We start from the raw sequence: 13,963 nt of genomic DNA, 5'->3' as shown, positions 1-13,963 counted from the left end.
TTGCTGAATGACAGACAATGAATATAACAGATCCTGGAGGTTTACAGTGGTGTGTTTGAGGATCTGATCTGATCTCAGAAGAAACGTGGAGTATCAACCCTGACTCAGAAACATCTCAGGAGAAATAAAACAGACATAAATGAGTGAGTTCACATGCCATCTGGACACACACACACACACACACACAGAGACACACACACACACACACACACACACACACACACACACAGAGACACACACACACACACACACACACACACACACAGAGACACACACACAGAGACACACACACACACACACACACACACACACACACACTCTCGCGTCCCGTCAGGTTTGGGTGTCCCTGAGGGTGCTGGCTCCAGATGGTCAGACGGGACAGAGCGAGAGCCGCACTGGACGCTCCAGATTGGAGGAACAGATGGATTCAGATACGTTCAGCTGGACCTTCTGCTCCTCGGTCCTGAAGAACCAGCATCGGTCTGACACCGGACACTAACACTAACTCTGACCAGACGTCTGATCGAGCAGAGCTAGGAAAGATTACAAGCCCATCGTGTGTTTAAACACCACATTCTCTTCTTTCAGTGTAATGCAGTGATGCAGAACAGATGATAAACTCAGCTGAAGTTAGAGAAGGAGCAACAGAAGCTGATATATATCACCTGTGGAGACAGAAAGAGCTGAGTTTAAACCCTTAAAGAGTGAATCAGTGTCATCGACTCGTGCCAGAACCACATCAGCTGTTATTACAAGTGTGTGAGCTGAAGCCACAGGCAGCCGCAGCTCTTCACTGGAGTGTGTGAGTGTGTGTGTGTGTGTGTGTGTGTGTGTGTGTGTGTGTGTGTGTGTGTGTGTGTGTGTGTGCGTGTGTGTGTGTGTGTGTGTGAGAGAGAGAGAGACGCTCAGTGCTGCTTGATAACGGTTTTCTACTAATTACGGTCAAATGAGCCAAATGTCCCCGCAGGAGACGGGAGATCAGTTTAGAGTCAAATATTACATCATGTAATCTTAAAAAAAAATGATTAAGTATAATTCGGCTTCCTTAGATTCAATTTTAACCAGCATCCTGTTTGACATCTCAGATCAAATTATATTCAATTTCAGGTGAATGGCCATGTGTTTAATACAGCATGGCGATATTTAATAGCATACAACACACAAACACATGAAGCACTGCGCTGTTTTACATCTGTCCAGTCAGAGCAGGTCTATCAGTCCTTTATGTCGTCATTCTATTACTTATTTCTGTTATATTACATCATTTTATTTCTGATGACATTTCTTATCACATTAAGTATTTCATCGCACATTATAATCTGTATGTTTGTGTGCATCTGTAAAATAAAAAGACTTTATAGCCAGTTGTCAGTCGGATGTAAGATCCAGTAACTGTTCTAGATCCTGTTGGTCCTGGAAAGCTCAGTACATCATCCCGATCGACTCTAAACAGGTCTCACACCAGCAGAAAGCACTGAATCAGACGAGAGCGGACAGCGAGAGAGCACAGCTGGATTACAGCGCAGTGTTTGCTGATGCTCAAACTGTTATGAAGCGTGTCAACACTGTCTGTGAGTGAACACCACAGCTCTGGATCTGGAGAAGAGCATCACCACCACCGCATCAGCTGGCTCCTGTTGCCTGGCAACTGCTGTGTTTCCACCATCAGCACCAACCTTCATCAACTGACTCGGAGACGCTGAACGTGCAGATACACACATTCTGTACTAATGCAGCAGGTTGCTCATCAACAGCATCTTGTTACACAACTAGTGATGACTACACTGTCATCCACACCAGATCCACACGATTCGTTTGTTTATTATAAGCATGCACTGGGAGGGGTGCAAAAAAAAGATGCTCCTTTTATATACAAGTATGTAAATGACTAGTAAATTGAATCAGTTCATTGAAACAAAGTGTCCAGAAGAACCAGTTCACAGAAAACAATCAGATTTCCCCGTTGGTCAGAGTCATCACCAACATCAGCGTCTCCTTTCAGCTTCATTTCCAAGAGTAAGAAACATCAGCATGACCACCGCTTCAACACACACACACACACACAGAGAGAGAGAGAGAAAAGAAAAGAAAAGAAAAAGAAAGTGCATAAAATTTCAACAAGATGTGCATTTCCTGCAGTAAACTGAGCACTGTTTGCACAGCAGCAGTAGATTAATGTTAAAGTTTAAGCTCAGCTCAGTGTTTAAGACTTTAGTTTAGAGTGAAAGAGCATCACGTCACGGATGAAAACAGTTTTACATGCATTAGATTAGAGAAAGACCCATCAAAAATCAATTCATATCCAGTACTCAAAAGCAATAAAACTAATAAAATAAGTAACAGAATATTAAATATCATTTAATGTAAATTATTAATAAATATGATATGCAGAACGTTTTCAAAAAACAGAATATACGTTTTTATTTATTAATTTTTTATATTTTTAAGTCACAATTTAATTAATAAAATATTGTATTTTTGCTATACAAAACATTTAAAGAAAATAAAGCGAAAAAAAAAATAGTATTTACTGAACGGATCAGAAATATGACTGTCTTGTGTGGAGCTGCTTTACTGCTGAAATTGAATTTGTTTAATAATTGATTAATTTTACAACATTAACCCTGTTTTTCACTGTGAAACTATTATTTTAGCATCATTGAGATACTAGTAGTTTTTATTTTTAAAAAAATTATCCGTTTTATATATATATATATATATATATATATATTCTGCTTTCTTTTTAATTTAATTTTCGATTAAAGTTTTTGTAAATTTGTTTTGTGTTTTTGTCATCGTTAGTATTTTTTTTATTTTTTAGTCTATATAGTTTGTTCATTTGTATTTCAGTTTTAGTTTAAGATATTTTAGTACTTTAAGGTAAAACTAAATGAAAATGACAAATGTTGCCTTGGCGACTAGCTGAAATAAAAAAGTTTATTTATAAAAATATTATTTTTATTTGTTTATTGTTTGTTAAATTTCAGTTTTGGTTCTCTAGAATGAAAAGGTCTGCTGTGAAGCTGTTTGAAACGATCTGCATTATTAAGTGCTATAGAAATGAATGAATTAATTGCATTAGTTGAATCATTAGTGTGAGTTTCCAGACCAACCCTGAGCTGGATGTCAGCGCTGTAATGAATAATACATATATTCATATTTACAGACTGCAGGAATCACATTTCAGCTGGAATCGTCCAATGAGACGAGCGATTCTCCCACGCCGCGTAACCATAGCGACCGCAGACACAGGTTGATGATGTCATCGGTGACATCACTCTCCTCATCTGATCAGATCAACAAGAAACTCACCAAATCCAGTGAAGAAGATTCTTTATTTATTCATTTACTTACTTCTACATATTTTAGATCACAACAACAATGAAAATACTTAAAATTATAATTAAATTAAATGTATTTTTGCTATACAGATTTTTTACTCAATAGCAGAACGAAATATTTTCTTATACATATTTGTAATGATATTTATAACTACTTACAAATATAAGTAATTAAAATAATTATTAAAATATTTTTGCTATACAGAAATAATATTTTCTATGTTTTAATCAATGTTCATAACTAAATTAATTATAAATATAATTATGTATTTTGTAAATATAATTAATGAGCAGAAGAGTCACTTTCCCTAAACTGTGTGAATCTGCGCTTCTATAAACTGAAAGAGTGTTTCTATTCCTGGCTTGAACGCTGTAAACACATCCATACATCACCTGAGCGAGAGCAGGATCAGTGTTTGAGACCCAGCACAGATCCTTCAGCATTAGCATCACGCTTAGCAGACGCTTTCCCCCAAACACTGATGCTATGAAAGAGTGATGAGGATCAGCCTCAGCTTCACAACTAGACTTCTGACGACATCCTGAAGACAACACTGATTTAATGCTGATTCAGTGCGCTCATTTGTTGTGATTAATTATAAATTGATGGATTCATGTCTTTAACGCAGCGTCCGGTCCGGTCCGTCATCTTACACTGATCATCATGACTGTGTGATGAAGTCTGTCAGGATTCAACATATGAGCACAAAACTGATTCTGCTTTACAACAGTTCAATAAACCAGAAGCTCATATTGTGTTACATTCTGGACAAAGTGTTGCCTTTTTTGATCAACTTCACAAATGAAAATAGTTCAATCAAAGCCAGAGCAGAACTGCTGAGTGGAGATTTGTTACTGAATGAATCCATGGTTTTTAGTGAATCGAGGGAGTCAATGATTCAGTGAATCGTTTATAAAGACAGTAACTTGTTTTGTTTCAGAAAGAATCAGCCGTTTGAATGAATCGAGTGAGTCGATGATTCAGTGAATCGTTTATAAAGACAGTCACTGGTTTTGTTTCAGAAAGAATCAGCCGTTTGAACGAATCGAGTGAGTCGATGATTCAGTGACTTGCTTGGTTTAATACTGAGCCCTGCGCGTGGCATTTATTACTAGCTATTATTTATGTGATGCTACATATTTTATATTTAAAGCTACTTTTTTTGTAATAATTATTTAAGTATTTACTCATGTAACCCAATGATGGCTCTATTATTTATTTATTTATTTGTTTATTAATTAATCACAGCCTAAATTGATGTGTGATTAATTGGAAATTAATTACATTAATTAATCAGTAATCATTTAATTAATTAGATTTTAAAAACTAATTAATCAGCGAGTGAGAAATATCTCCAACACTTTTGTCTTCAGTAACACAGATTCATCTCAGAGGATCTTTCCATAAACCCACACTGAAGAAACTCTCTCTCTCACACACACACTCGCACACACACACACACACACAGACACACACACACACACTGTTTCTCTCCTCAACAGATCAAGCAGTGCGGGGGTAATCAGATCTCCATCCTCCACAGGAAATGATTCTCATTCACTCACTCACAGAAGATTCAAACCACCGCTGCTTCAGAGCACACTCACATCTGAGACACTATTACTACTAGAATCATCACTACAGTAACTATACTGCTGATTTATTACACCGCCATCAGGAATAAAAACTAAACAGAGAGACATTTAAGAACTTAAAACAGAACAGATCAGATCTCCAGTGAGGTGTTCTTTCCACATCAATCTGTTCTCTGCACGTTTCTAACCGTCATCATTTCACACACACACACACACACACAGCTCTCATGTAACACTGCGAGCGGTTTCTCTGGCTGACCTCACCGTGCTTCGACATCCTCCTGATTAAAACCTGCAGCTCAACACATTAGTGTCCTGCGGTCTCCTCATCTTTCCCACGGACCGACCGCATTCCTGCTCTCTTCTGAGAGGAAACATCTCAACACTTCCAAGAGCGGAGCGCTCCGAGAGAGAGAGAGATGAAAACAATCACACACACACACACACACACCTTCATGTGTTACAGTTGCATTCAGCAGATCACAGCTTGACGGTAATATAGATACATTTTGTGATATTTGTTACATTTAAATATCCTGTGACACTGAAGACAGTCTTTGTTTTGCTCCTGTCTGCTCTCTGTGGTGATTCATTATTCTGCTGTCCGTTTTGTAGCTGGTTAGAAACTCTCTGCTCGTTTCCATAATCACAATAGTGTTTGTGTGTCAGGATTGACCTCTGACCCCCGCGGCTGAAGCCCCGCCTCCTCCTGACCTCACACCTCTGCTCCTCTCAATCAATGCTGATCAATCAGGAAATTTGTAGTTCACAATCTTATTACTGATTAGTCGGGGGAGTACGGTGCAAATTATTACTATCAAAAACAAATTACATTTATCAGTAACACCTCGTTTTTATTTATGCATGCACTTTATACCTGAAGGTTTGCATAGAAACCATGAACAGTGTTTTTCTTAAAGGAACAGTTCACCTAAAAAATTATACTTTGCTGAATGGGTGCCATCACAATGAGAGTCTGAACAGCTGATAAAAACATCACAGTAATCCACAGCACTCCAGTCCATCAGTTTCATCAGCTGTTTGGACTCTCATTCTGACGGCACCCATTCACTGCAGAGCATCCACTGATGAGACACTGATGCAGTGCTACATTTCTACAAACCTGATGAAGAAACACACTCATCCTGATCTCAGATGACCTTAGGGTGAGCACATTTTCATCAAATATATATACTATTTGGTTCACTATTAATTAAGATGCACTTAATCAGTCATGATGATGGCTGCAGAAACACGCTGATATGAAGCACAGACAGTAGAACAGCGTTCAGCAACGTCACTGACACTAGTTACAGTGAAATATACACGATGCTCAGAATAAAGCGTGTTTCAGTCACACACTTAGATTAAAACAGTCGTTGGTTTCTCCAGCGCGAGTCAAACTAAACACTAATGAGGCGTCATCCTCGGGGAGAGTCCCAGCACTTCCTGTCATGTTGGCATGGTTACTCCCCATGAAGACAGGAAGAGGAACGAGCAGCGAGCCGATCAGCAGACCTGCACCAACATTCATTTCATTTATCAGTCTGAATGAATCGTTTATTTCCCTCAACGTGACTCTAATCGCTTCTTCATGAGTCTGTGGCTGAACTGGCTGAAGCACATAATCCTGCTCTTCTGTAGTTCATGAATGAACCGAGTCTGGTTTTGCATTAAATCATGGAGAAGTGTCATGTTGATGACGTCTATAAGTCTATAAGCAAGAGTTTCTTGCATTATTTTCTTCATCCTAAACAAGATGAAATACAAACAAACAATACGGCATAAATATAGACAAGCTCATGTGTTTTACAGGACCGCTGCACTCATTAAGAATTATTTTTTAATATTTATTAATTATTATTATTATTATTTATTTTATGTTTAGCATGCATTGTTAATTTAATATCTTTTATATTATTATTTTCATTATTATTTAATATATTGCATATATAGTATTATTTAATATTTATTATTTAAATATTATTATTATTATTATTATGATTTGATGAAGTTGTTTATTTATTAATATTATTTATTTATTTACTCATTATTTCTTTTATTTTTAATAAAACTTTTAATAATAATACTATATGAATAACAAATATAAATTAAATAATAATACATATACATATATATATATATATATATATATACATATATATATATATATATATATATATATATATATATATATATATATATATAATTACAGTACACAATAATGAATAAATAAATACTACATATTCAAATAAAAAACAACAATAATAGTAATTATAACAATATACTAATATTGTTTTACAGCACCGCTGCAGACTGTTCTATAAAGAAGCCAAACGTTTAAGCAGACTGATGTGAATCCTGCACAAACCCGTGTGTCACTGGACACAAAGAGGCGTTTGATGTGTCCTTTTACTGCAATGAATCAGAGCAGACTCTCAGGAATACTGAGGACGAGCGTCGTGTGTCCAAACACCAAACACACAGCTGTAAAGAGCTGATAGAGCGGCTCTCACACACACACACACACACACACACACACACATTCTGCTGCTCAAACACTGAGTGTTAATGACTGCAGCAGAACATCACACACACACACACACACACGCACAGCTGAAACACATGCACTGGACACCGCTTCAAATCATCAAAGCAGACACATGCATATTCCAGATTTTATTCATCTGTGCATGTTATTCCAGATTAATTTCAGTCACTTATTCAGCTGCATGTTATTCATCATGGGCTAATTTCGAGATCAAAGACCACAACACGAGCGAGCGCTGCATCAGCACTGGAGAGATTAGTCTGTCTCACTACTTTTAATGAAGAAGATGTGCGTTAATTTTTTCGTGGTCCAGGCTAACAGAACACAAGTTGGATGTTTAAGCATCATCATTATTGAGACTAAACTGCACTTTTAAATCAGTCTCAAAAGCGTTTCAGAGGCATTTACACCTTTTCACCATTAGATACTATCAGAGAAAACCAAGTGTAAACAGGCCTTAAAATAACATTCAGTTTACAAAAAAACACTCACGTGATTAAAAACACTCCTGATCAATGCTATAAACACAGAGAGATGTGCTCAGTGTCATCTGACAATCACTGAAACAACAGCAAACAAACAAATGACAACCCATCAAACAAACAATAAACAACAACATCAAACAAACAATAAACAACAACCATGAAAACAACATCAAACAAACAATAAACAACAACAACAACCATGACAACAACATCAAAACAATAAACAACAACAACCATGACAACATCAAACAAACAATAAACAACAACAACCATGACAACATCAAACAAACAATAAACAACAACAACCATGATAACAGCAATCAAACAAACAATAAAAAATAACAACCATGACAAAACAAACAAACAAACAATAAACAACAACAACCATGACAACAACATCAAACAAACAATAAAAAATAACAAACAACAACCATGACAACTACATCAAATTAACAACAACACCAACAACTATGACAACAAACAAAAAATAAACAACCAAAAAAACTACAGCAACCATGACAACAACATCAAACAAACAATAAACAACAACAACCGTGACAACAACATCAAACAAACAATAAACAATAACAAACAACAAAAACCATGACAACTAAATCAAAATTAACAACAACTACATGAACAACAACAGCACCAACCACCATGACAACATCAAACAAAATACACAACCAAAAAACAACAACAACCATGACAACAAACAAACAAAAATAAACAACAACCAGAAAAACAACAACAAAAGCAACAACAACAACAACAACAACCATGACAACATCAAACAAAAAATAAACAACAAACAAAAAACAACAAAAACATCAACAACCATGACAACAAACAAAAAAATAAACAACAACCAGAAAAACAATAACATAAGCAACAACAACAACCATGACAACAACAAACAAAAAATAAACATTAAAAAAAAAGCAACAATGGCAACAACAACCATGACAATGTATATATATATATATATGCACACGCTTCATCTGTGTACGTGTGAGTGTTCTGGAGTACAGTAATTAGTGAAGCTGTTAGTCTGTGGTCTGTGTTTAAGAGCCGCTCTTGTGTTTCCTGCATGAGCTAATGAGTGTTGTGTTACTGTCTCTCAGCACAGAAACAGAGCAAACCATCTCATCGGCTTCCTTCAGGACCGGCTCTATTTACTCTGAGACCACGACAGAGACGCTGGTGTCTGGAGGAACGGGGAGACGTTCACCATCTGAGATGTGTGTGAGTGAGAAATGTGTTCAGTGCAATTACACAGAGACAGACGAGGAATGCTGGAGGAGTGAGAGTACTGCGCTGAGATCAGTGATTCAGAGTCATCTTCACATCACACTTCACCAGCGATGAGAGACAACATCAAACTCTAATGAAGGTTTAGAGCTGAAGAGCTCATGTCTGATCTCACTCCTCAAGCTAATCATACACATCTCCTCCTCATGCTTAAAACATAGAATAATGATGACAATAAAATAATAGGCAATAACTTGAATAGTTTATAGTGAACAACATGTATATACACAGTATATTTAATAGAAAGTAATGTTCATATTTCAGCAGTCAGTTGCCTCAGCTGTGCTTTACTCGATCAATGCAGTCACAAAAGTGTTAACTAGTGCTAAATAATTCAGTCTGACATTTCACAGCGCTCTGAAGAAGAAAACTCAAAATTAATAGACTCCAGAGGTTTAAATGATCACCTCAGTTCATATAACATATAACGTAAACATATAATGCATTTCAGTAGATGTGAATTATTATAGATATCATAGCACTGTATGGTCAGTGTATGGCCATTGAATGTCTTAAATGTGACATCACATGACATTATTAATCACAAACATTACTGAACACTGGTTGATCGCTGATTGATTTCAGTTTAGATGTTGTTTTGTGTTTATTTGCTGCTGTAACGTAGTAAAGAGGATGAGCTGATCGCTAATCCAGAGAGATTTGTTCCGATAAAGACCACTACATCGGTCGTAATAAAATACTGAATGTTCCACAGTACATCACATTACATCCAAATCACATTCTGAACACTCAGTAGACATGTATGCTGTCTAGGGGTCGACCGATATGTGTTTTTCAGGGCTTATGCCGATACCGATTATTACAGATCAAGTAGACCAATATTTTGAAATTACATCTGCGTCTGGTGTAAAAATGAAGATTAATGATAAAATTAAGAAAAACAAGGACTCAGACAAAAACTTTTTCTAAATGCTTTTGAATTATTTTATCAGCTAATCGGTTTGAAAATGACCGATACGATAACCATAAAATGCTTAATATCGGCTCCGATAATCGGTCGACCCCTAATGCTGTCCAGTTCATGCAAACATCTAAATGAATTAAATAAACAATACTAAGTCATAAAAAAATGAAGGTCTGTGTTCAGTTCAATAAACGGCGACTGAAAGCTCTAGGGAGTGTCAGAGCCCAGATTTCAATGGAAGTCTATGGGATTTGATAGAGTCACAGCAAGATGAAGGTTTTTACTGTCGGCTTGAGTTGCATTTTAAAATACCGTTCTCTAGTTGTGATTTTTAAAAGCTCTAATGCATGTTTACAACAACAGTTTTTACAACATTTCAGGATCTGCTGCTATGTGCAATAATAACCTTCAACCGATATTTGCTTTAAACTGCAATGAAATTCTGGTACCATGTTAATTAAAGTCTTTATACTGAAAGAAAAAAAAAGGCTATTTGAAGTTGTAAATAAAACAAAGTTCATTACAGTACATTTTACAGGAAAATGCTATTTCAGTCAATCTACTGTACAATAAAATCCTACATCACTGTGCTACAAACATCAGGGAAGATTCCTAAAATTAAAACCAATTTCTGAAACCATTAACACAAATTAAAAATAAATAAATATAAATATTTTTAAAATAACTCGAGCACATAAAATTACAAAACATTTAAAAAAAACATGTTTTTATTACAAAAACTTTAATTTAAAATTTTGAAATAAAAAATAAGAAGTATATATATATATATATATATATATATATATATATATATATATATATATATATATATATATATATATATATATTCATTTTAAAATTATAACTAAATGATGCACTAGTAGAGTTACTAAAACTAGACCTGAAATAAACATTTATTAAAGCTAAATATAAAACAGATAAAACCACAAAGACAAATACAAAAAAAACAGCTATATTAGAAATACATTTTAAAAGAATTTTTTTTTTCAAGTTTAAAGATTTTCTTAATCGTTTATATGCTATTCTTTTTCAACCTATATAATGCATTATAAAAGTATTTTAATGCATTAATTGTCTTGTAATGCATTGTATGATCTCATGAATAATAATAAAAAGCACAGATATAATACATTATAATATTTATCTATTCATTGTTACACCTTTAATACATTTAAAAACAAGACAAAACAAAAGACATCAGATGCAACAAGGAATCTGCAAAGATTATAATCTGGTAGCAGTTATTTATGAAAAGATGCATTACAATGTTTGATCATATTGAATACCTTTATAATCCATTGCATGTAAAGATTTCAAGTAAAGGTTTACTGAAAATCTCTGCATTTTTGAGAGCAGGTCTAACGCAGGAAGTGGACGTCAGTGACCCTGTCAGAACAAAAGCTGAAGCCGCTGTCACTGACGCATTAATCACAGGAGAACGAGACACCTCTGCGGTCAAACAGAGACAGACACACGCCTGAGCGACCTGGATAGAGCTTCAAACCCAGAAAACAACATGCAACCTGCTGCAGATGCTGATATTCATTCATTCTGATGCTTGTGATGTAAACCAGTGAGATGTTTCTAACAGTAGAGCAGATACTGATATAAACTGATCTAAATATCACTCTATATCTCCAGTAATGAGATGAGATGTAACACAGTGACTGAGAGCTGAAGAAATCAAGGCTCCTCAGAAGATGTGAGATGTTCTGGAGGCTTGTGAAGATCATTCCTCCGCTGAGGAACAGTGAAAGTAAAGCTTCTGGAAACAAACGCTCCTCAAAAGATCCTGAGGATCAGATTTGAGACTCTAAAACATGATTGATGGAGAATCAAGTAAAGCTGAGCTGCTTCAGCCCAGTAAGAGTTCATCTGGAGATATTACTGACCTTATTCTGACCTTTACTTGATCACAATCAGGAGAGATCTGACACGAGGAGATATTAGTGACTCTAAACTCTCAATGAGACGACAGATGGTGTGGAGGAGAACGACTGAAACAGGTTTTGATCGTGTTGATCATAGAAGAGGCCCTTAGAAATGTGCATATCAAATATGATTCAGAAGCTGTATAAGGTTAATTTTTCATGGAAATGTCACGAGAAATTCTTACATCTTGCATCTAATAGTGGCGTTTGTGTCCACTTTATTTCCAAGCATGACTTCTGAAAGGCTTTCATATCCTATCAGACTTCAGCGTCTGTCTCCACAGCTTTTATTCTCTCACTGCAAACTAGCGGACGATCAATACAGCTTTATAATGGCCAGTCGATCCCGGTGACCATTTGCTGCAACAGAACATGTGTGACCACAGACACACTTTGCACACCTCGTTATATCTGCTGCATCACACTTGTGGAATCTGAAGCTGCCATTCATCACAATCTCTACATCCATCGTTCCATGCATGTGTGTTAACAGCGTAGAGATCATTTAGCAACGCTTTCAGCCACCAATAAGTGCTTGTGCTCTCAGCTTGGTGGAACATATGTCTAAATTAATTCAGCTAATTTTCCCCTCCATCAGCAGATTGTATCTGTTCTGTAAGTATGAATGTGAAGCGTGGGCTCTGCTCTATCAGATATAAACCCGGTGGTGTCTCCTGCAGCGTCAGCGCTCTGTCCTGACCTGTGATCGCACATCACTTCACACTTCAGTGAGTCCATGCTCCTGTGGGACCGAGGGGCGTCTGCGTGTTTGACCGCTCCAAACACAACAATAGAGAGGCACAACAATAGCAGAGCGACTCAAAGAAACTAGCCATCGCTCATGCCACGAGAAAACATCCTGCTACTATAGCAACAGTCAACCGCAGTCAGATAATAACAGCACTGCAACTCCATACAACACACACCGAGAGTCTGAACATCGTAAAATATTAAATCACGACATATAGCATCTGACTTCATCAGGAGATGATTTTAACACTACTGAAGGAAAACATATGCACACTTCATTATTCACTACAATGCATCCATTAAAGGAACAGCTCACCCAAAAATGACAAAATGCTGAATGGGTGCCGTCAGAATGAGAGTCCAAACAGCTGATAAAAACATCACAATCTGGTTAACATCTGGAGAAGACAAAACCTGAAACACATCCAGCATTAAGATGATTTTAACTCAAACACACAGAGTCTATAATCCATAATAACACTTCCTCCAGTGAAAAAGTGCATCTGCTGTTGTCTGTCACAGATTAGTTTAGATCTGTTTAAACGCTGCTTGATCTGTGCAGATTTCTCTCCTGATTCAGACCAGAACACTGTTTCACTGGAGGAAGTGTTATTATGGATTATAGACTCTATGTGTTTGAGTTAAAATCATCTTAATGCTGGATGTGTTTCAGGTTTTGTCTTCTCCAGATGTTCACTGATGGACTGGAGTGCTGTGGATTATTGGGATGTTTTTATCAGACTCTCATTCTGACGGCACCCATTCACTGCAGAGCATCCATTGATGAGACACTGATGCAGTGCTGCATTTCTACAAACCTGATGAAGAAACACACTCATCTTAATTCTGAGGAAGTGCACATTTCAGCACATTTGCATTTTTTGGTTGAGCTATTTTTTTGCAAACTCTTAGCGTTGAAGCAAAGCCTGTAGGTCTCAGATCTCCTTTACACTGGTACTGCACGTCCTCAGACCAAAAACACCCGCAAACCTTGAAGATGCATGTAGAGAATACAACAGCAAAGCATCAGCTGCACCTGAGCATCTCTGTCT

General features: G+C 36.5%; 1 protein-coding gene across 1 annotated transcript in view; it reads right to left on the bottom strand.

Annotated features, from left to right (window-relative positions):
- LOC128020057 (E3 ubiquitin-protein ligase SH3RF3) overlaps window positions 1-13,963 on the bottom strand; it is a 54,333-nt gene that overhangs the window by 39,622 nt on the left and 748 nt on the right. The gene's annotated exons all lie outside the window — the stretch shown is intronic.

Source organism: Carassius gibelio, chromosome A9 (assembly GCF_023724105.1).
Source record: "Carassius gibelio isolate Cgi1373 ecotype wild population from Czech Republic chromosome A9, carGib1.2-hapl.c, whole genome shotgun sequence".
Lineage (NCBI taxonomy): Eukaryota > Metazoa > Chordata > Actinopteri > Cypriniformes > Cyprinidae > Carassius > Carassius gibelio.
The sequence above is the reverse complement of the archived record's forward strand: the minus strand, read 5'-3'. Positions and strand labels throughout refer to the sequence as shown.